General features: G+C 33.7%; 1 pseudogene; it reads left to right on the top strand.

The window, feature by feature from the left end:
• Positions 1–4,684: 4,684 nt before the first annotated feature.
• Positions 4,685–21,040, top strand: part of LOC136030661 (sodium/potassium-transporting ATPase subunit alpha-B-like) — a 47,370-nt pseudogene continuing 31,014 nt past the window's right edge.

Genomic DNA, 21,040 nt, shown 5'->3' with positions numbered 1-21,040 from the left:
AACTTGTAGATTTCGTGTTAATTATTCCTTTGTGGAGAGCCAAAATCAAAACATGCATCGATTAAAAAACGTTGAGAAATTAAATAAAAAAAAACAAGTTTTTTCAGCTGAAAGTAAGGAGCGACATTAAAACTTAAAACGAACTGAAATTACTTCGTATATGAAAGTGCCTCATCAACCCCCCGCTCTTTACGCTAAAGTGTTTTACTGTTTTAAAAAGCAGAGTTGAGAGAAAGAGTCAAACTTCAGCGTAAAGAGCGGGGTGTTGATGAGGAAGCAGCCCCTTTCATATACGAAGTAATTTCTGTTCGTTTTAAGTTTTAATGTTATATATATATATATATATATATATATATCTATATATATATATATATATATATATATATATATATATATATATATATATATATATATATATATACATATATATATATATGTATATATATATATATATGTATATATATATATATATATATATATATATATATATATATATATATATATATATATATATATATATATATATATATATATATATATATATATATATATATATATATATACATATATATATATACAACATATACAGTATATTACTCGTTTTCTGATTAGTGTATTAATCACCACTAATCAAAAAAATACTGGCCTTTTTTCTGTGTTCTCTAATAAGCTTGAGTATTAAGAATGTGCTTAAGCAGTAACGTTACATATGGATGGGGAGAGGGGAAGTCTCCCAATATTTTTAGCTAGTCAGTAGAAACAAATTGATTGGAACAAAAGTGGCGCGAAGCACCGCTATTTTAATCGTTTGTTTCATTATTATTCTTAGAAATTGACTTATGAAAATAAATGACGTTAAATAAATGGATAGGTTGGTAAAACAAATGGAGTAATTTCAATAGCAAAACCCCAACTCTGTCGGTAAAAATGACTAGCCAGCCTATGTTCACTATTAAATAAAAGAAACTAGTTTTTTTAAATAAAAGTAAGGAGCGACATTAAAACTTAAAACGAACAGAAATTACTCCGTATATGAAATGGATTGTCCCCTCCGCAATCCATCTTTACGCTAAAGTTTGACTCTTTGCCACAATTCTACTTTTTGAAACAATTAAAAACTTTAGCGTAAAGAGCGAGGGACTGCGGAGGGGACAACCCATTTCATATACGGAGTAATTTCTGTTCGTTTTAAGTTTTAATGTCGCTCCTTACTTTCATTTAAAAAAACTAGTTTTTTTTATTTAATTTCTGAACGTTTTTGAATTAATGCATGTTTGATTTTGGCTCTCCGCACATAAATTATTGAAATGAAATTAGTATATTAATTTTTTTTTGGCTAAATGGCTTTCTCTCAGTTTTGATCAGACGATTTTGAGAAATAAGGGGTGGGGAAGGAGGCCTAGCTGCCCTCCAATTTTTTGGTTACTTAAAAAGGCTACTAGAACTTTTAATATTCAACGAACGTTTTTATTAGTAAAAAATATACGTAACTTAAGAATTAACTTACGTAACAAACTTTTATATTCTTATATTTTTATTATGTGTATGAGGGGGTTTGTACGCTCGTTAATACCTCGCTCTTTACACTAAATCGTAAGTTTTGTCCCAATTCTTCAAGAATGACCCCTGAATCAAAAAGGCCGTAGAATAAATAGTTGAAATCACTAAAAATATTTTAGCATAAAGAGCGAGGTATTTATCTCCTCCTAAATACCTCGCTCTTTATGCTAAAGTATTTTTAGAACCCCTCATATGCGTAATAATCTCTGTTCATTTTAAATTTCAATGCTATTCCTTACTTTCGTTTGAAAAAACGTTTTCATGTTTATTTTTTCATTGTTTTTTTTTATAGTAATGCTAGAAAATCCTGCGCCCTTTTCATTGAATTTTTCTTCCCCCATGACATATTCCTCAAAGGAAAGATCCTCCCACAAACCCCTCTCCCATCAACCCCACCCCCCAAACCAAAAAATCCCCATGAAAACGTCTGTACACTTCCCAATAACCATTACTATATGTAAACACTGGTCAAAGTTTGTAACTTGCAGCCCCTCCCTCAGGGATTGTGGGGGAGTAAGTCATTCCCAAAGACATAGTTATTATGGTTTTCGACTATGCTGAAGAAAATGGCTATCTTAAAATTTTAATCTGTTGACTTTTGGAAAAAAATGAGCATGGGAGGGGGCCTATTTGCCCTCCAATTTTTTTTGTCACTTAAAAAGGGCACTAGAACTTTTCATTTCCGCTAGAATGAGCCCTCTCGCGACATTCTAGGACCACTTGGTCGATAAGATGACCCCTGGGAAAAAAAAAAAAAAAAAAAAACAAATAAACACGCACCCGTGATTTGTCTTCTGGCAAAAAATACAAAATTCCACATTTTTTAGATAGGAGCTTGAAATTTTTGCTATAGAGTTCTCTGATATGCCGAATGCGATAGTGTGATTTTTGTTAAGATTCTATGACTTTTAGGGGATGTTTCCCCCTTTTTTCCAAAATAGGGCAAATTTTCTCAGTCTCGTAACTTTTGATGACAAAGACTAAATTAATTGAAACTTATATATTTAGAATTAGCGTAAAAATTCGATTCTTTTGATGTATCTTTTAGCATCAAAATTCCGTTTTTTAGAGTTTCGTTTACTATTGAGCCGGGTCGCCCCTTACTACAGTTCCTTACCACGAACTGTTTGAAAAGAAAATAATTCGGTATTTCGGGGCTTCTGACATTATTACTCCTTTGTGGAAGTTAGGCTCAAAATTGAAAAAGGATTATATTTTTTCTCTGGGCCCCTTCCACCTCTTAGTTCGTTTATTTTCGCTTTATAGTTGTGTTATATCTCAGCAGTTCTTTCGTTAGTTGAGTTATGGTTGTAGTATATATGTTTTATCGCTCGTATAGTTGTGTTATTTTCAAATTATACTCCATAATAGAGAGGCTCCGAACACCCAGCATTGTATATTAAGCTCTTAATTTGACATTTTTTTCTAACGTGACCAGATTCGTCCTGCGCCCTTTTCATTGAAATTTTTTCCCCCATGGCATATTTCTCCAAGGAAAGATCCTCCCACATAGCCCCCTCCCTTAACCCTACCCCCAAAACCAAAAAAAATCCCCCTGAAAACGTCTGTACACTTCCCAATAACCATTATTATATGTAAACACTGGTTGAAGTTTGTAACTTGCAACCCCTCCCCCAGGGACTGTGGGGGAGTACGTCATCCCCAAAAACATAGTTATTATGATTTTCGACTATGTTAAACAAAATGGCTATCTCAAAATTTTGATCCGTTGACTTTGGGAAAAAAATGAGCGTGGGAGGGGGCCTAGATGCCCTCCAATTTTTTTGGTCACTTGAAAAGGGCACTAGAACTTTTCATTTCCGTTAGAATGAGCCCTCTTGCGACATTCTAGGACCACTTGGTCGATACGATGACCCCTGGGGAAAAAAAAAAAACAAAAAAAAACAAACAAATTAACACGCACCCGTGATTTGTCTTCAGGCAAAAAATGCAAAATTCCACATTTTTGTAGATAGGAGCTTGAAACTTTTACAGTAGGGTTCTCTGATACGTTGAATCTGATGGTGTCATTTTCGTTAAGATCCTACGACTTTTAGGGGGTGTTTCCCCCTATTTTCCTAAATAAGGCAAATTTTCTTAGGCTCGTAACTTTTGATGGCTAAGACTAAACTTGATGAAACTTATATATTTAAAATCAGCATTAAAATACGATTCTTTTGATGTAGCTATTGATATGAAAATTCAATTTTTTAGAGTTTTGGTTACTATTGAGCCGGATCGCTCCTTACTACAGTTCGTTACCACGAACTGTTTGATTAAATAAAAAAAATAAGTTTTTTTAACAGGAAGTAAGGAGCGACATTAAAACTTAAAACGAACAGAAATTACTTCGTATATGAAAGGGCACGTGCTATGCATACCACGTGCGGAATTCTTAATGCAAAAATAATTCCTGTGCAGTTGCCAAAAAACAATTGCGCAGTTGCAAAAAGCAACTACGCAATTCTTTGAATATACAAAAGAGAATTTCTTATTTAAAGCCATCAGTTGACTCTTTGCTAGTTTATGAGAAGTTTGCAAATTTTGAATAAGTTTACATTCAAAAGTATCAAAACTACTGCAAGTTTAATTATGACACTTGCAGTAGTTTTGATACTTTTGAATGTTTATGGCTCATTTAGCTTTGAATCTAATAATAAAATCAAAGCCGATAATCAAAGCCTATTGTGCAGAGAAAACCAATATTTAGGTGAAATGATAGTCCAATTTGAACAAAGATTGATTTCAACGCATCCTGTTTGTAAGGAAAAAAATCTGGAGTTTATATTTTATAAAATTAAATTGAACAGCTTGGAAGATGTTTACCCATTCTTTCCCGAACAACTATTCAATATTTTATTATCTGAAATGGCTAATATGAGAAACCCAATGTATCTAAGGTCATCAGATTTGAAGTCATCACATGTGGAAATATTATTGGATTTAGAGGAAATGCGCGTTGATATTCACAAACTTGACGTAGCAATTGAAAAATTAATAAAAAAGTACAAAAAAGATTCAATCCATGAAGAACCGTATACGTATTTACAAAAAAGAGAAATCTCTTGTAATGATATACGTCAAATCGAAAACCTTGTAAGTAACTTGGAAAAGGAATTTGTGAAAAGTGATAGTAATTGTACCAGCTGATCTTCGCGTTCTTGAAGCAAGAAGCTTTAAAGTGGATAACTCCTCCCTCACTGGTGAATTGGAACCACAAGTCGCTCTCCAGAATTCGCTAATGACAACCCTTTGGAAACTAAAAACTCGGCTTTCTTCTCAACTAACGCTGTTGAAGGTATTTTCTTTAGGTTTTTGCTGCCTGTATGCATTAGGCGAAATATTTATAAGAATACATTTTCAGAAATTTCAATGACAACCCACTGGATACATGCTTTGTTCACAACCACCTTTTTTTCTTTATAAATTTGCTGAATTTGATACATTGATCAGGTGCATAAGAGGAAGCTATAAAAATGTACCAGTGTTTATTATTTTCTCTTGCTAGTTTTCGTGTGGCAATCCCCCCCTTTTTTAAATCAAATTTATCCCCCTTAATTAGAAGTCATTTTTTACTCATCTGACGCTGTGCCTATCAAGGAACTATTCGTCGTAGACACCGTAGTTGCCAACTCCAAAGTAGGAGTTTGACTGAGGAGTGAGACACTAGTGACATTCCTCACAGGGGATGAGGTGCCAAGTTCCATAAGAAGCTCCAATGGGCTCTATGATTCCGTAAATGTTCGCTCTTTGTATACTCGTTTCCTCTTCTGAAGCCCAAATTTCTTGGCATTTTTTGTTCAAACTATTCAGACAAATTTTCTTTTATTACTGCCCCCTCTCCCCTTGCAACTTAGAATAAAATAGAAAATCAAAAATTTCTAGCTTAAACACTTTAAAGGTGAAAATCAGTTTACAGATCGTTTCATTTCATTAATTATAATGATGATCGCTCATAATGCTTTAGTTATTTAGTTTATTTAACTATCTGGTAGAAATTATTTAGGAATCTGAAGATTAGGATCAGTTTCATCAGTCCATTCAGGTCAGTTTATTTCATTGTGAAAAAATGACTCATTAAAAATGGATAAAAAATGAAAGGAAAACGACAATAAAGTTCAAATTATGGAATAATTTTATTATTTAATTGCGAAAAAAATTTACCCATTTAAAGAGAAAAGGTAAAAATGAAATGTAAAACGAAAAAAAAATCTCAAATTATGGAATAAATTAATTATTTGATAACGATTAGATTGATCTATTAAAAATGAATGATAAAAGTAAGACGTGGCTTAAGTGAATCTTTTTCCCTATCAACTTCTTTTTTACGAAATCGTTGAAAGTAGTTGAAAATTTAAGAATGTTTGTATCGAAACGCGCATGAAAAGAAATGAAAAAATCTTAACAAAGCATTAAGAAATTATGTAATCAAATGGTAATCACTGGAAAAGTTAATTAATTCCTAAAACCAGGCTGGCTACATGCTAAAACAAAGCTAAATTTAAAAAAAGAACTAAAAGCCTATCCTAATTTTGGGTTTTTGAGCCTCATTTTGTTTTCATTTTGTTATTAGGAATTTTATCTGTATATTTTTCACTGTTCACCTATTTTGCGCTCTGGGGACAGGCGGGCAGAGGTCTTAACCGAGTTATCTGCAAATTTATCCTTCCTTTTCTTCTCTGGCTGAAAATATCCTCTTTTTTGTCTCATTTTGAACAAAAGGAAGCAAACGGTAATAAAGGGTACACGTTTTGTGCTGCTAGCGACGAGTTATCAATAGTTTACTTAATAAACTTTAGTATATTTAGCAAAGTAAATTAAATATTTATCTTACAACTACTTTATTCATTTTTATACAGAAAACTATGATAAGATTGATGAAAAAACATAATAAATAGATTTAAAGATTTAGAAGCAATTTTTTTTAATACCCAGTCAATCACTCGCGACTGGCTAGAATTAATCTACCTAAAATGGCATTTAAGTCACTACTGGCGATCGAAAACGCTACTGATCTATACTGCACTATCTGATTATTTAATTTTTTCTCCAGGTACAATGAGAGGTATTGTGATTGGTATTGTTGACAGCACTGTTATGGGTCGTATTGCTGGTCTCGCCTCTGGACTGGACACTGGAGAGACACCTATTGCCAAAGAAATCGCCCACTTGATTCACGTTATTACTGGTGTCGCTGTGTTTCTTGGTGTCACTTTCTTCATAATTGCTTTTATCCATGGGTATAACTGGCTGGATGCTGTAATCTTTCTAATTCGCATTATTGTCGCTAATGTTCCTGAAGGTCTTCTAGCCACTGTAACTGTAAGTGATCTTCGCCTTTTCTCGTCCTATGAGCTAAATAGTGTCTCAGAAGCCAAATCTACCAAGTTCTGGTTTAACATTTTTTTTCAGTTTTTTGCCAAAGTACTTGATTTGCGAGAAACAGCATTTTACAAAATTAACTTTTACGACGAGGACAAAACTTGTTGCTTGACCCAACAAAAAGTTTCAACTGTAGTCCGAAAGAGACCTAAGCCAACATTCGCCCCAATGATGTATATCATTGGTTCGCCCATATATATGTATATATATATATATATATATATATATATATATATATATATATATATATATATATATATATATATATATATATATATATATATATGTATTTTTCTCATTTATTTTGGCTGATAAAGAATGACATTCAGTTGTTTGCTTACATTATCTTTTCTATTCCTTATCAAATTTCCCCATAAATAATTTATGAACAAACAAGTCTTGCATTTTGATTATTTACTCTTTGGCGTAGAATTTATGCAAGCAAAAGTGTTCCTTCATATCACTTTTTGAGTCGATTGCATTTTTCGTCTCTTTTTATATCGGGTGCCAAGATATTAAATTTTTGTGATGCAAAATTTATGAAGAGAGGTGATTTTTTTGCTTCTAATGCTTTTTTGAACAAAAGCTGCCTTTTACTGTTAAAGCACCAAAGAAATTTCTCACCCCCTGACCTATCTTAGGCTGTTCATTCCTGAAAACCTCGATTTTCTTAGTTTTTTTTTCTTTTGGCTGTTCTAAAATTAGGAAGATTTTAGGGAAGTACTGAATTTTCGTCAGTGCTGCCACACTTAGCCGTAAAAATAAATATAACAATGTAATTAGTCAAATTATATTGATTTTCGGTCATAAAATTTACTATACCTTCTTAAGCTGTGTCGGGCCTTTAGCTTTCTTTTGCTGATTTTCTCCCTTGCTTCTTTTGCTGATTTTCTCCCTTGCTTCTTTGTTTTTCAAATTTGGTGGGATACTACCAAAACCCCGTGTTAAAACCCTGCGGTTAAAAACTTAATCGCAAATGAATTTTTTTTTAATTTAAAACCGAATTCAGCATATTTCCTGATTTAAGACATATATATTTATACAAGTTAATCACTTAACCATATAAAATAAATAGATTTCATTTGTACTGTTCTTGGTACTTTTAATTGAAGTGCTTTTGCATATAGTAAATACAAGATAAAAATTTAAATAAGATAAACTGAAGTATTTGCTGTTTAGTTTTAAACACATGTTTTATTGAAAAAAGCTAGAAAATATGAATTATAGTGCCTTACGTATTTTCATCTGTTATTTCTCGTCTGGACATTTTTTTCGCTATTTTAACACATCATTTTTTCCTGAAAGAAAGTTAGTTTTCCTGTAGTTGTTCTCTTCCGACACTTAACCGAAGATTCTGCATGGTCCAGATTCAGAATACAGAGCTGTTCCGAACGCGGAGCTCAGGAGACTCTTCAGTCTGTCCACGAAACAATGTTTGTCCAATGTAGTGGACAAAGAAGGAGATACTCTGGATGGAGAAGTGATAAAACACAAACAAAAGACCAAATCAAAATGTGTCTGAATGCATCTTGGAAAAAAAGGACCAGGCCACGTAGAAAATCCCCTTCTACTTAAGGGTACTTATCGTTCCTTGCGGACTCTATTCTCCTTTGAAACTAAAACAATGGGTGTGCGTGGTCCGGATTTGGAACATATAGTGAAGGAAATTTATCTTACCCTAACCACCTTTTTTTATAATTTAGTTTCTTGAAAGCATAAGCAATTTTATATGTTTTTTTTTACATTCATTGCCAATCTTATGATAGCTTTTTTCTGAAAAGTATATTTTTTCTATACGTGAGGTGTTCATACAAAGGCCGAGACAGGTCAACCAGAGCTAAAAGCTTATTCGTGTTTTTTTTTTAGGTATGTTTGACCCTGACAGCCAAACGTATGGCTTCCAAAAACTGTCTTGTCAAAATTCTCGAAGCCGTCGAAACCCTTCGCTCCACCTCAACAATTTGCTCTGAAGAGACCGGCACCCTAACACTGAGTAATTTTTTTTTTTTTTTTTTTTGGAAAAAGGAGATACATTCTTTTGTTTTGTTATTTGGACAAAAGGTAGAATTAATTGTCCAGTCAGTAAAGAAGAGAGCTGAAGATTAATCCTTATCTTACTTTTTCTCATTTTTTGCCCTCCTATTAATCTCCTATTCTTTATTTTTTAGATATCTGAGCTAAAGAACCTGTCTAATAACTAAGCTTGAAAGTATATACTAAAATCTTTTTATTTCACTTATAATTATATGCTCAAAGTTATATAAAAAAAACTTATCATTTTATAAATGTTTCTATCATTTCGCGCATCTTTACAAACAATTTCAAAGCATTTGTAAACCTTTCAATATATTCTGAATCAGTTCTATAATTTTCGGGATCTAAATCGTATCTGGACCAAAATCTGATTGAGGACATATATTTTTTGAATCTTCTCTTCCGTTTCAGGTCTGTATCTTCAACAAAAAAATTGTTTTTGTATCTTGTTAATAATGTCTTTAATCTCTTCGTCTTTACAATTACTATCACTTTTCACAAATTCCTTTTCCAAGTTACTTACAAGGTTTTCGATTTGACGTATATCATTACAAGAGATTTCTCTTTTTTGTAAATACGTATACGGTTCTTCATGGATTGAATCTTTTTTGTACTTTTTTATTAATTTTTCAATTGCTACGTCAAGTTAGTGAAGATCAACGCGCATTTCCTCTAAATCCAATAATATGTCCGCCTGTGATGACTTCAAATCTGATGACCTTAGATAAATTGGGTTTCTCGTATTAGCCATTTCAGATAATAAAATATTGAATAGTTGTTCGGGAAAGAATGGGTAAACATCTTCCAAGCTGTTCAATTTAATTTTATAAAATATAAACTCCAGATTTTTTTCCTTACAAACAGGATGCGTTGAAATCAATCTTTGTTCAAATTGGACTATCATTTCACCTAAATATTGGTTTTCTCTGCACGATAGGCTTTGATTATCGGCTTTGATTTTATTATTAGATTCAAAGCTAAATGAGCCATAAACATTCAAAAGTATCAAAACTACTGCAAGTGTCATAATTAAACTTATTCAAAATTTGCAAACTTCTCATAAACTAGCAAAGAGTCAACTGATGGCTTTAAATAAGAAATTCTCTTTTGTATATTCAAAGAATTGCGTAGTTGCTTTTTGCAACTGCGCAATTGTTTTTTTGCAACTGCACAGGAATTATTTTTGCATTAAGAATTCCGTACGTGGTATGCATAGCACGTGCCCTTTCATATACGAAGTAATTTCTGTTCGTTTTAAGTTTTAATGTCGCTCCTTACTTCCCGTTAAAAAAACTTGTTTTTTTTATTTAATAGTGAACATAGGCTGGCTAGTCATTTTTACCGACAGAGTTGGGGTTTTGCTATTAAAATTACTCCATTTGTTTTACAAACGTATCCAATTATTTAACGTCATTTATTTTCATAAGCCAATTTCTAAGAATAATAATGAAACAAGCGATTAAAATAGCGGTGCTTCGCGCCACTATTGTTCCAACTCAATTTGTTTCTACTGACTAGCTAAAAATATTGGGAGACTTCCCCTCTCCCCATCCATATGTAACGTTACAATTGTTTGTATGGCTTTAAATAAGAAATTCTCTTTTGTATATTCAAAGAATTGCGTAGTTGCTTTTTGCAACTGCGCAATTGTTTTTTTGCTACTGCACAGGAATTATTTTTGCATTAAGAATTCCGCACGTGGTATGCATAGCACGTGCCCTTTCATATACGAAGTAATTTCTGTTCGTTTTAAGTTTTAATGTCGCTCCTTACTTCCCGTTAAAAAAACTTGTTTTTTTTATTTAATAGTGAACATAGGCTGGCTAGTCATTTTTACCGACAGAGTTGGGGTTTTGCTATTAAAATTACTCCATTTGTTTTACCAACCTATCCATTTATTTAACGTCATTTATTTTCATAAGTCAATTTCTAAGAATAATAATGAAACAAACGATTAAAATAGCGGTGCTTCGCGCCACTTTTGTTCCAACTCAATTTGTTTCTACTGACTAGCTAAAAATATTGGGAGACTTCCCCTCTCCCCATCCATATGTAACGTTACTGCTTAAGCACATTCTTAATACTCAAGCTTATTAGAGAACACAGAAAAAAGGCCAGTATTTTTTTGATTAGTGGTGATTAATACACTAATCAGAAAACGAGCAATATACTGTATATGTTGTATATATATATACATATATATATATATATATATATATATATATATATATATATATATATATATACATAAATATATATATATATATATATATATATATATATATATATATATACATAAATATATATATATATATATATATATATATATATATATATATATATATATATATAACATTAAAACTTAAAACGAACAGAAATTACTTCGTATATGAAAGGGGCTGCTTCCTCATCAACACCCCGCTCTTTACGCTAAAGTTTGACTCTTTCTCTCAACTCTGCTTTTTAAAACAGTAAAACACTTTAGCGTAAAGAGCGGGGGGTTGATGAGGCACTTTCATATACGAAGTAATTTCAGTTCGTTTTAAGTTTTAATGTCGCTCCTTACTTTCAGCTGAAAAAACTTGTTTTTTTTAATTTAATTTCTCAACGTTTTTTAATCGATGCATGTTTTGATTTTGGCTCTCCACAAAGGAATAATTAACACGAAATCTACAAGTTTTTTTTGTTGTGGTTAAATGACTTTCTCATAGTTTTGATCGAATGATTTTGAGAAAAAAAGGAACGATGGAGGAAGCCTAGGTGCCCTGCGAATTTTTGGTTACTTAAAAATGCAACTAGAACTTTTAATTTTTTACGACTGTTTTTATTAGTAAAAGATAAACGTAACTTATAAATTAGCTTACGTAAAGAACTTTTGTAATCTCATGTTTTTATTACATATATGAGGGGTTTAACCCCTCGTCAATACCTCGCTCTTTAAAATAAAGATTAAATTTTGTCCTAATTCATTAAGAAACCATGGGAAAATTAAACATTTCACAAAATTTCGTGGGGGGGCAGAGTCCGAAGGCCCCCCCCCCCTGCGTACTTGCCAGGTTCACGAAGACTGTTACAATTTAGGAGGGGAAAATGTAAACAGTGTGACTTATTGGCCGGGGAACTCCTCTGGCAATTTATTAAACGGAAAAATCAAGATGAGTATTCATCAAACTGTTGACAGGGATTGATACTTCATATAATTTGGCAAAATATAGGCACCATTTTTTTAAGCATCTTCCTAACAAACCTGCGGTATCATTAAATAATAACCATTTGATTTTTTTGCGGAATTTTGTCTACAAAAGGTATGGAAAATTCTGAGTTAAAGTTTAGTATACTGAATGGTAAAAATTTCAACAAAACAACTAAATTAAAATTTGCACACTGGTTGTTATATCGTTTTGAGTGAGGGGCCCATGTGTTTGGGCAGTAGTCCTTCATAAATTGAGAAAAATTTCGAGCTATAGCGTTTTGAGAGAGCGACCCATGTGTTTGGGCTGTAATTCTTAAGGAACTTCGAAAGAAAATTGTAGTTATAACGTGTTGAGGGAGGGAACGTGTTGAGACTTGACTTTCAGTTAGTGTTTATGTTTTGCTTTAGATAGTGTGTACTCTTTTTCTCCCTTTTTCTTTTTGTAGTGTTTTTTTTCTGTTTTTGTTTCTGTGTAATGCCTGTTTTCGGTTTAATCATGAAATAAAGTATCTATCTATCTATCTAAGCCCATATCTAACAATGTCACCTAAGTTCAAATAGACAAACCACTGGAGACTGAATTCTTACAGCCTAGTTCATAAAAAATTTCTCAAGTTACATTTCTTCCATCAAATTTGGCGATAAATTTTAAAAGCAAAATTAGGGTGACTGCATTAAACCCTCAAGTGTACAAACACAGGGTATGTTTGTCAGACAGGTGTTGCGTTTCTCAGGCCATTTTCGTCCGTAACACGAATAAGCTGCTTTTATCTTTTGTGGCTGTCTGAACCGCAACGAAGGATTTAAATTTCACTCAGAGTATCGGAAGATAAAATTCAAATGTCTTTTTATTTAGTCTTGGAATACTTATTTGATTGCCCTGTTTATTTTAGAGCACGTTTAGCAATGGAGTTCGAGTTAAGTGAATATGAAATAAGTGTGCCGTTTCCTTTATCGCTGATAATTAGAAATAATAGAGTTCGGACTAGTGTAAACAAATTTTTATCCCGCACAAAGAGACTTGACTTTTAGTTAGTGTTTATGTTTTGCTTTAGATAGTGTGTACTCTTTTTCTCCCTTTTTCTTTTTGTAGTGTTTTTTTTTCTGTTTTTGTTTCTGTGAAATGCCTGTTTTCGGTTTAATCATGAAATAAAGTATCTATCTATTTATATATATACCTTATCTTGAAGAACACTAGCTGAATAGATTTCGCATTTGTAATCATTACATTTAGTGTGAGCTACATATGTTCGCTTAATAATTATTTTATGGATATTCTATTATGGATAATTATAGATCTATTATAGATCTATTAATGATTGGAGGCAGCCAGTCCCACTCCCACACCCATCAACTCTTCAAACGTATCCAATCCAAATTTTGAGGTAGCCATTATAATCAACATAGTCTAGCAGCTATGTCTTTGGGGATTTCAATCCCCCCCCCACAGCCCTCAGAGCAAGGGCTGTAATTCATGCATCCCAATCATTGTTCACATATACTATTTGTTATTTAGAAAATTGGGCATTCCTGAAGTTTAGCATCCAAGAAGACGATGGACAATGAGATAAACCTTCAAGAGAGTGTTGAGGGGAGTATTGGACTAAATCAAAATACGTTATGCACATAGAGATTTTCAAAAGGGCGTAACTTAGGCATGACTGAGTGTATTACTTTGGAACTTCAATCAAATGATAAGAGGATAATCAGTGAACAAAAAACGTAATATTTACACGCTATTGCTAATGGTACTATTACTACTACTCGAATTGGGAATTGTAATCTTTTAAATTGAAAAGGCAGATCCGTTGGAATCATGGGAATGCGAGGAATAGGAACAGCCCCACCCTCGGAAGGCCCTGTCAAGATTGTTGCCTCTATTATGTTTTCAATTGTTTTTTTTTTATGGAACTTGGTATTGACCAAGTGACATATAGCGATCGCAAATTCTGTCGGTCTGTCTGTCTGTCCCGGCTTTGTTACTTCAGGCACTTCCTGGCAAGCTATGATTGATGAAACTTGACAGGCGTATCAGGGACCAGACCAGATTAAGTTGCAAATAGTCTTTTTCTCGATTTGACCATCCAGGGGGGGGAGTGGAGGGCCACTTAATTCAGAAGAATACAAAAAATGAAGTATTTATAACTTACGAACAGGTGATGGGATCTTAATGAAATCTAATGTTTGGAGGGATATCGTATCTCAAAGTTCTTATTTTAAATTCCGACCAAATCCGATGACATTGGGCAGAATTGAAGGGGGGGGGGAACTAAAATTTTGGAAAACGCTTAGAGTGGAGGGATTGGGGGGAAACATGGTGGGGAAAATAAGCACACGCCCTAGATACGTGATTGAAATAGTTGGAAAGGATCCGCTTTCCTTGGTGGAATTGGGGGAAGGGGAGGGTTAATTCTGAACAAATTAGAATAATGAGGTATTTTTAACTTACGAAGGAGTGATAGGATCTAAATGAAATTTGAAGTTTAGAAGGATATCATGTCTCAGAGCCTTTTTTTAAATCCTGACTGGATCCGGTAACATTGGGGGGAATTGAAGGCGGAATCTAAATTCTCGGATAACGCTTATAGTGGAAGGATCGTGATGAAACTTGTTGGGAAAAATAAGAACAAGTCCTAGATACGTAATTGATAAAACCCAGACGGATCCGCTTTCTTTGGAGAATTGAGGGGGGAGGGTTAATTCCGAAAAATAAGAACAACGAGGTATTTTTAACTTACGAAGGAGTTATCGGATCTTAATGAAATTTGATGTTTGGAAGAATATCATGTCTCAGAGCTCTTATAGTAAATCTCGACCTTATCCGGTAGAGGGGAAGGGCAGAACCTAAAATATCGGAAAATGCTTAGACTGGAGGGATCAGGATGAAATTTGGTGGGAAAATTATGCACAACTCCTATATACAGGATTGAAATAACCGGAACGGATCTGCTCTCTTCGGGGGAGTTGGGGGGTGGGTGGGATAATTAAAAAAATTTAGAAAAATGATGTATTTCTAACTTGCGAAAGATTTATCGTATCCTAATGAAATTTCATATTTAGAAGGAGGAAACTCAGATCTCTTTTTTATCCCGACCAGGTCCAGTGTGACTAGGGGGGGGGGGACCGAAAATATTGGAAAAAGCTTAAAGTGGAGAAATCAGGATGAAACTTGGTGGAAAGAATAACCACAAGTCTAAGATAGGTGACTGAAATAACCGGACCAGATCCTCTCTCTTTGGGGAGTTAGGTCGTGGGGTTCAGTGCTTTGGTGAGTTTGGTGCTTCTGGACGTGCTAGGACGATGAAAATTGGTAGGTGTGTCAGGGAGCTGTACAAATTTACTTGATAAAGTCGTTTTCCCTGATTCGAACATCTCGGGGGCTGAAGGAAGAGGAAAATTAGAAAAACTGAGGTATTTTTAACTTGTGAGTGGGTGTCGGATCTTAATGAATTTTGATATTTAGAAAGACCTCGTGGCTCAGAGCTCTTATTATAAATCCCAATTGGCATTAAGCCTCTGATTTTCCTTTTAAAGCAATCTATTGATTCTTAGAATTTTGCTAGAGCTCATACCATAAGAGCTCTTGGCTCTTCCGACCTCGTCACAAGTGCTCTTGTTTTTGCGGCAAGTCGGGTGCTGCTGCAAAATTTTGTCAGATTCATATTTCACAACATGATTATAATTACCTCTATTTTTAGTTGTAGCACGTGTGGTTTGGTTGAAACCCTGGGGTATCCAGCGAATTTTTACTTTCTCATTCCGTAACGTGCCCCAGCAACACGTGTGCAGGGTGCTAATTTTTTAACTGCGTAAAACTTGCGGATATACAACTGGTAATTCCTCTGATATACTTTGGTAATTTCTCGACATCGGTGCGCTGAAGCTCTGGCGCCACATTATGTTCTGAGATTGCTGCGAGGAAAATATAAGGCAAAATCCACTATTCAATGGCACATGCAAATGCTTAGGATTCCCCTTAAGATATATTTTTTCGGGAGAGGAAAAATAACATTTCGGGTCACTTCAAAAATAATCAACTTCCTGATTAGTCACTAGATTTTTTGAGAGAGACTTCAATGACTAAGTTCATTCGAAGTATTGATGCAAATTTCCTTCTTTAATCTTGCCCAAAAGTAAACCATTTATTTTGCTATGTATAAATATGCTAGATTCAATTATATTATTTTAATAATTCTAGTGTTGTATTTATGATCGAAATATCAGAGCATTTTTTTCTGTTTTTTTTTTTTTACTTTCTTAATAAATGGATCTATCCCCATTTAAAAAAATATTCGTTCGTCATAGAATGACAGTGTGGTCCAAAAAACGAATACTTAATTTGAGGTTTTACGTCAAAAATATGTTGTATATATGGGAAAATGAGACCAACCAAGTGAACAACTATAAACTTAACATTTCGTTTGCAATTAAAAGACACAGAATGACTTGGAAATTTTGTTTTACTTTTGGGCAGGATTAAAGAAGAAAATTTACATCAAGACTTTGAATGAGCTTTGTCACTGAACTCTTTCTTGAAATAATCTAGTGAATAATCTGAAAGTTGATTATTTTTTAAGTGACCCGAATAGTAATTTTTTTTTCGTGTATAAATTTGTTAGCTTCAATGCTATAATTTTAGTAATTCTAAAGATGACGATCGGTGGGTATCTGATCAAAATATCCAGACTTTCGTACCTGTTTTTTTTTGGTGTCTAAATAAATGAATTTATCCCCATTTGCAAATTCATTTGTTCGTCCTGCAACAGAAGTGTGGTTTAAAAAAGAATACCTAATTTAAGATGTTACGTCAAAACAATTTTTTCAAAGAAATATAAAGAGCTCCATTAAGCCAAAAACGAGTTAAATCTTGAGTATGGCTGAATATCCTCATACCTTCTTAAGACCAGAGCATAATTTGCTCCATATATTGATATTTATTCCTTAGACCTTTGATAATTTTCATTTATCAAAGTACAAAAAGTTAAAACATTAAAAAACATGGTTTTCAGTAAAGTGCGAATTATGTTCATCATTCCCAAAACATTCTATCTCTACTGTTTGATAACCTGAATAAACTTACATTCTCTTGATTAAACCAAATTGTAAGACCAGGAGTAGTAATGGTAGTAGCACCAGAAGTTTCAAATTATTACCCCCCTTCATTCTAGACAAATTGCTGAAGTGTCTTATTGGCATCCACACACACAGTGCCTTTTGATTTAGTTTTAAAGCATAAGGGGACAATTGCGCAGTTATGCTGAATTGACATACCCAATAGACTCATAGAGACACAGTTAATGGAGCGTTCTACTATGCTAAATAAAATTTAACAGAAATCCCCCCCCTAAATGCTCCCTAAAAGTTTCACCTAAAACCTTTAGCGTCATGAATTACAATAACTATAATGGTAGCATCAATAATATGCACATAGTCCTTTTGGCTTGATAAAACTCTGTCACAACTTACTTTTAAAGGTCTAAATTAATAATTTAAGCTGTTCTTTGTTACCTTTTAGAAAATCCACATGCTCATACTTTGTTTTGATTTAGTTCAACGTCTGCCTAAATGTCGCTCAAAAGCTTCACCTTAATACCCTTAGCTTGCATAGTAGCAATAATTGTGGTAGCAATTAAACAAGTATGCACCTTGTTTTTCTTCAATATCTCCTTCCACACACGGTGAAGGGCTCAAAACTGTCAACCGTTCGTGAAACATTCCTCATACGCCCTTATGGTAACCCGATCTAGTTCAATAAAGTTTCAGTACATTCAAAATGTTTTGCCTTAACACCCATAGCCTTAATAGTAGCAGTAGTAATAGAATTAATAGTAGTAACCTTAGCTTTAGTGGCAGTAGTAGAAGTAGTAAAAATAGCGGCAGTAGTAGTCGTATGAGTAGAAGCAGTTGCATTAAGATAAAGATTCTTTCCTTTTGGTCTGTTCAACATCCCCCACAGCAAACCCTATGAGTTTCAACTTCTCAAACCAAACTGTTTCTAAGATATTACTGTTACGCTCTTTTGACAGCTTATATACATCCAGCGTGCTGTGATTCAGTTCACCTCCCCCCTCAAAATTACTCGAGAATTTTGTAATTTTTTAAAAATATTGAAAATTTTACATTTCTTTTTGTAAAATTTTGTAGGCGTAATGGCAGTCACAGTAGCAGCATTCGTATTAATAGTAGGATCATTAATAGAAATCGCAGTGGTCCTAGTAGCAACAGTAGTATTCATGTTCTGCCTTATGGTCAGTCGAACATCCCTCTCATCAAGTCCTGGAAGTTTAAAATTAATAAAATTGGTCAAGGCTATGACATAACTGATATGTCCTTTTGATAACTTGCATGATCCTATGCTTCTTAAAATTTTCCTCTGAATGCTCTTAGACTTCCAAGTAATTGCGATAGAAGTAGTATTTAAAGTAGTAGTAGTAGTTTTATTAGTAGTAAATGTAACAGTGTTAGTAGTATTAGTAGTAGAAGCGTGCACATGTTGTCTTTTGGTCAAATAATCTTTTAATTTAAGTATTCTCTGGAAGTTCCAACCTAATACCCAAATCAATTCTTAATATACGATCTTTTGACAATGCACATGCAAAAACTGTCTTTTAATTTCGTTCAAATTTCCCCTGAATATTGTAAATTGAGTAGTGTGGTAAAAGTGTTGGTAGTAGTAGTAGTGGTGGTAGTTATAGTAGCAGTGGTAGCATGCAAACATTGGCTTTTTGACCGTCTCCCCTATCAATATCTGAAGTCCCAAATTAATATGCTCAGTCCTTCCCGAATCACGATGTTTTAACAATCCATATACACATAACGTGTTTTAATTACATTCTCTGAAGTGAAAGCTGTTCCTCTGTTTGGAAGGTAAAGTTCAAAATACGTGCCTTTCTTAGTAATATACACTATATGTAAACAATGAATAAATTTCCTTGAAGACTGTGGGGAGGTTCACATCTCCAGTGACATAATTACTGGTTCTTTCAACAATGCTTGAACAAAATGACCCCCTTAAAATTTTAATTGGACGTATTTTGGGGAATAATAGGAATGAGGGGGGGAACGGTTGCCCCCGTGCAGCTTTGAATCTTAAAAAGGGCACTAGAACTTTCGACTTCCAATCAAATAAACTCCATGTGATTCCAAAGTTTATACGACCACCCGCTATATAAAAACCTTATATGCCCCAGACCATAACTTACAACCCTTGCCATTGGTCTTTGGGAGGTTTTGTCTAACCTGAATATTATTACATGCTCTTTAAATTATTATGAAAAAAATGGCTATCTCTATATTTTTCATGGGTATGCCTTGGATATCCGTCATAAGAAACTGAATTAATTTTTTTTTATACTAAAAGTAAGGAGCCACATTAAAACTCAAAACGAACAGAAACTATTCCGCAATATAAGAGGTTGCCCCCTTCCTCAATACATTGCTCTTTACGCTTAAATCTTAGCAAATTTTAAAAAGCTTCCTATTCTAATTAAACAGCCCTTGTGTTTCAGAGTCTGTTCCTAAAAAAATGGGACAACAATAAAACGTTTGTGTAAACAGCAAGGTATTGAGAAGGGAGGCAATCCATTCATATACGGAGCAATTTCTGTTCTATTTTAGTTTTAATCTTGCTCTTTCCTTCCTATTAAAAAAAAACTTGATCTTTTATATATATTTGGTGATCGTTTTTCAAATATAGCCAGTAAATACGGCTTACTCTTCATGAAAATTTCCCCTATCCCTCACGGGAAATTCTTCTGTGGTAATATACACCCCCTCCCCTCTGCAAAATTCCTTTGAGACAGTTCTATCCTCGCCGAAAGTTTTTTAAAATTTCTTGTGGACGTTTCAGCGAAAAAAATTCACCTGAACTTACTTTCGTTTGAAATTTACGTTAATTTATAACTGTTTTCTCGATCACCTCGGAAATCCCCCACGATAGAAATATTTTCCCAGGAATCGAAACACGCTGAAAATACCCCGGATTATTCACATATCATCTCCACATGCAAAATTAAGCTGGTAAAAAGAAAGTAAGACAATTAAAAATAATTTTGTACAGGAATTCTGTCCAATTCCTCCAATGTAGATTTTCACCTGAAAAGTTAATCCCCTTTCAATTTCTCTCTCCACTGAAAATTTTCCATGTGGAAACCAACTCTGATCAGCCCCACCCAAAAAAATGTATTATTTTCCAAATAACAAATACCATACGTAAACAATGGGCAAATTTCTGAACCTACAACCCTCTCCCCAACAACGTTGGGGTGTCATTTTGTCTCTAAAGACATAGGTACTTCTGTATTATTGCGACCCCATTTAAGAAGTGAAGTTAGGTGAAATAAAATAATAAGTTGGATCTTTCAACTATAATGAATAAAAAAACAATCTCAAATTTTTTATCAGATAACTTTGGGTGAAAAGGGGGAGCTTGATTTTCAGTTTTCCAAGGGAAAGAACGGGTTTCACTCTTGTGAAAAAACATTCTTTTTGAACAACGAGTATAGTGTACAGAAACCGTACCCCCCCTCCACCTTGGATACGGCCTTGCCTGACAATTTTATAATCGTTAGTTGTCATCTTTGGGGATCAATAAATTTGTGATGTTTGAGTTTTTTCAGACAAAAAGCTTTGTACAATTTAGCTAATTACCTTCGCTTATTCATTTATTTGGTTCAATGTGGGTACATAGACAAAAATTTATTGTCCTAAAAACTTCATAGCCGGAAACAACCAAAAGAAAATACAAGAAAAACCTTTGTCTCAGCCAGCTAAGATGGGTTAAACGGACAAAAAAGTATTTCTGTTTTGATAACCTTTCTAATTTAAAGTCTACCTAATCTTTTAATCTACTCTATGTGGTGTAAGGGATTG

Source organism: Artemia franciscana, chromosome 8 (genome assembly GCF_032884065.1).
Source record: "Artemia franciscana chromosome 8, ASM3288406v1, whole genome shotgun sequence".
Classification (NCBI taxonomy): Eukaryota; Metazoa; Arthropoda; class Branchiopoda; order Anostraca; family Artemiidae; genus Artemia; species Artemia franciscana.
Note: the sequence above shows the minus strand (reverse complement) of the source record. Positions and strands in the feature narration are given on the sequence as shown.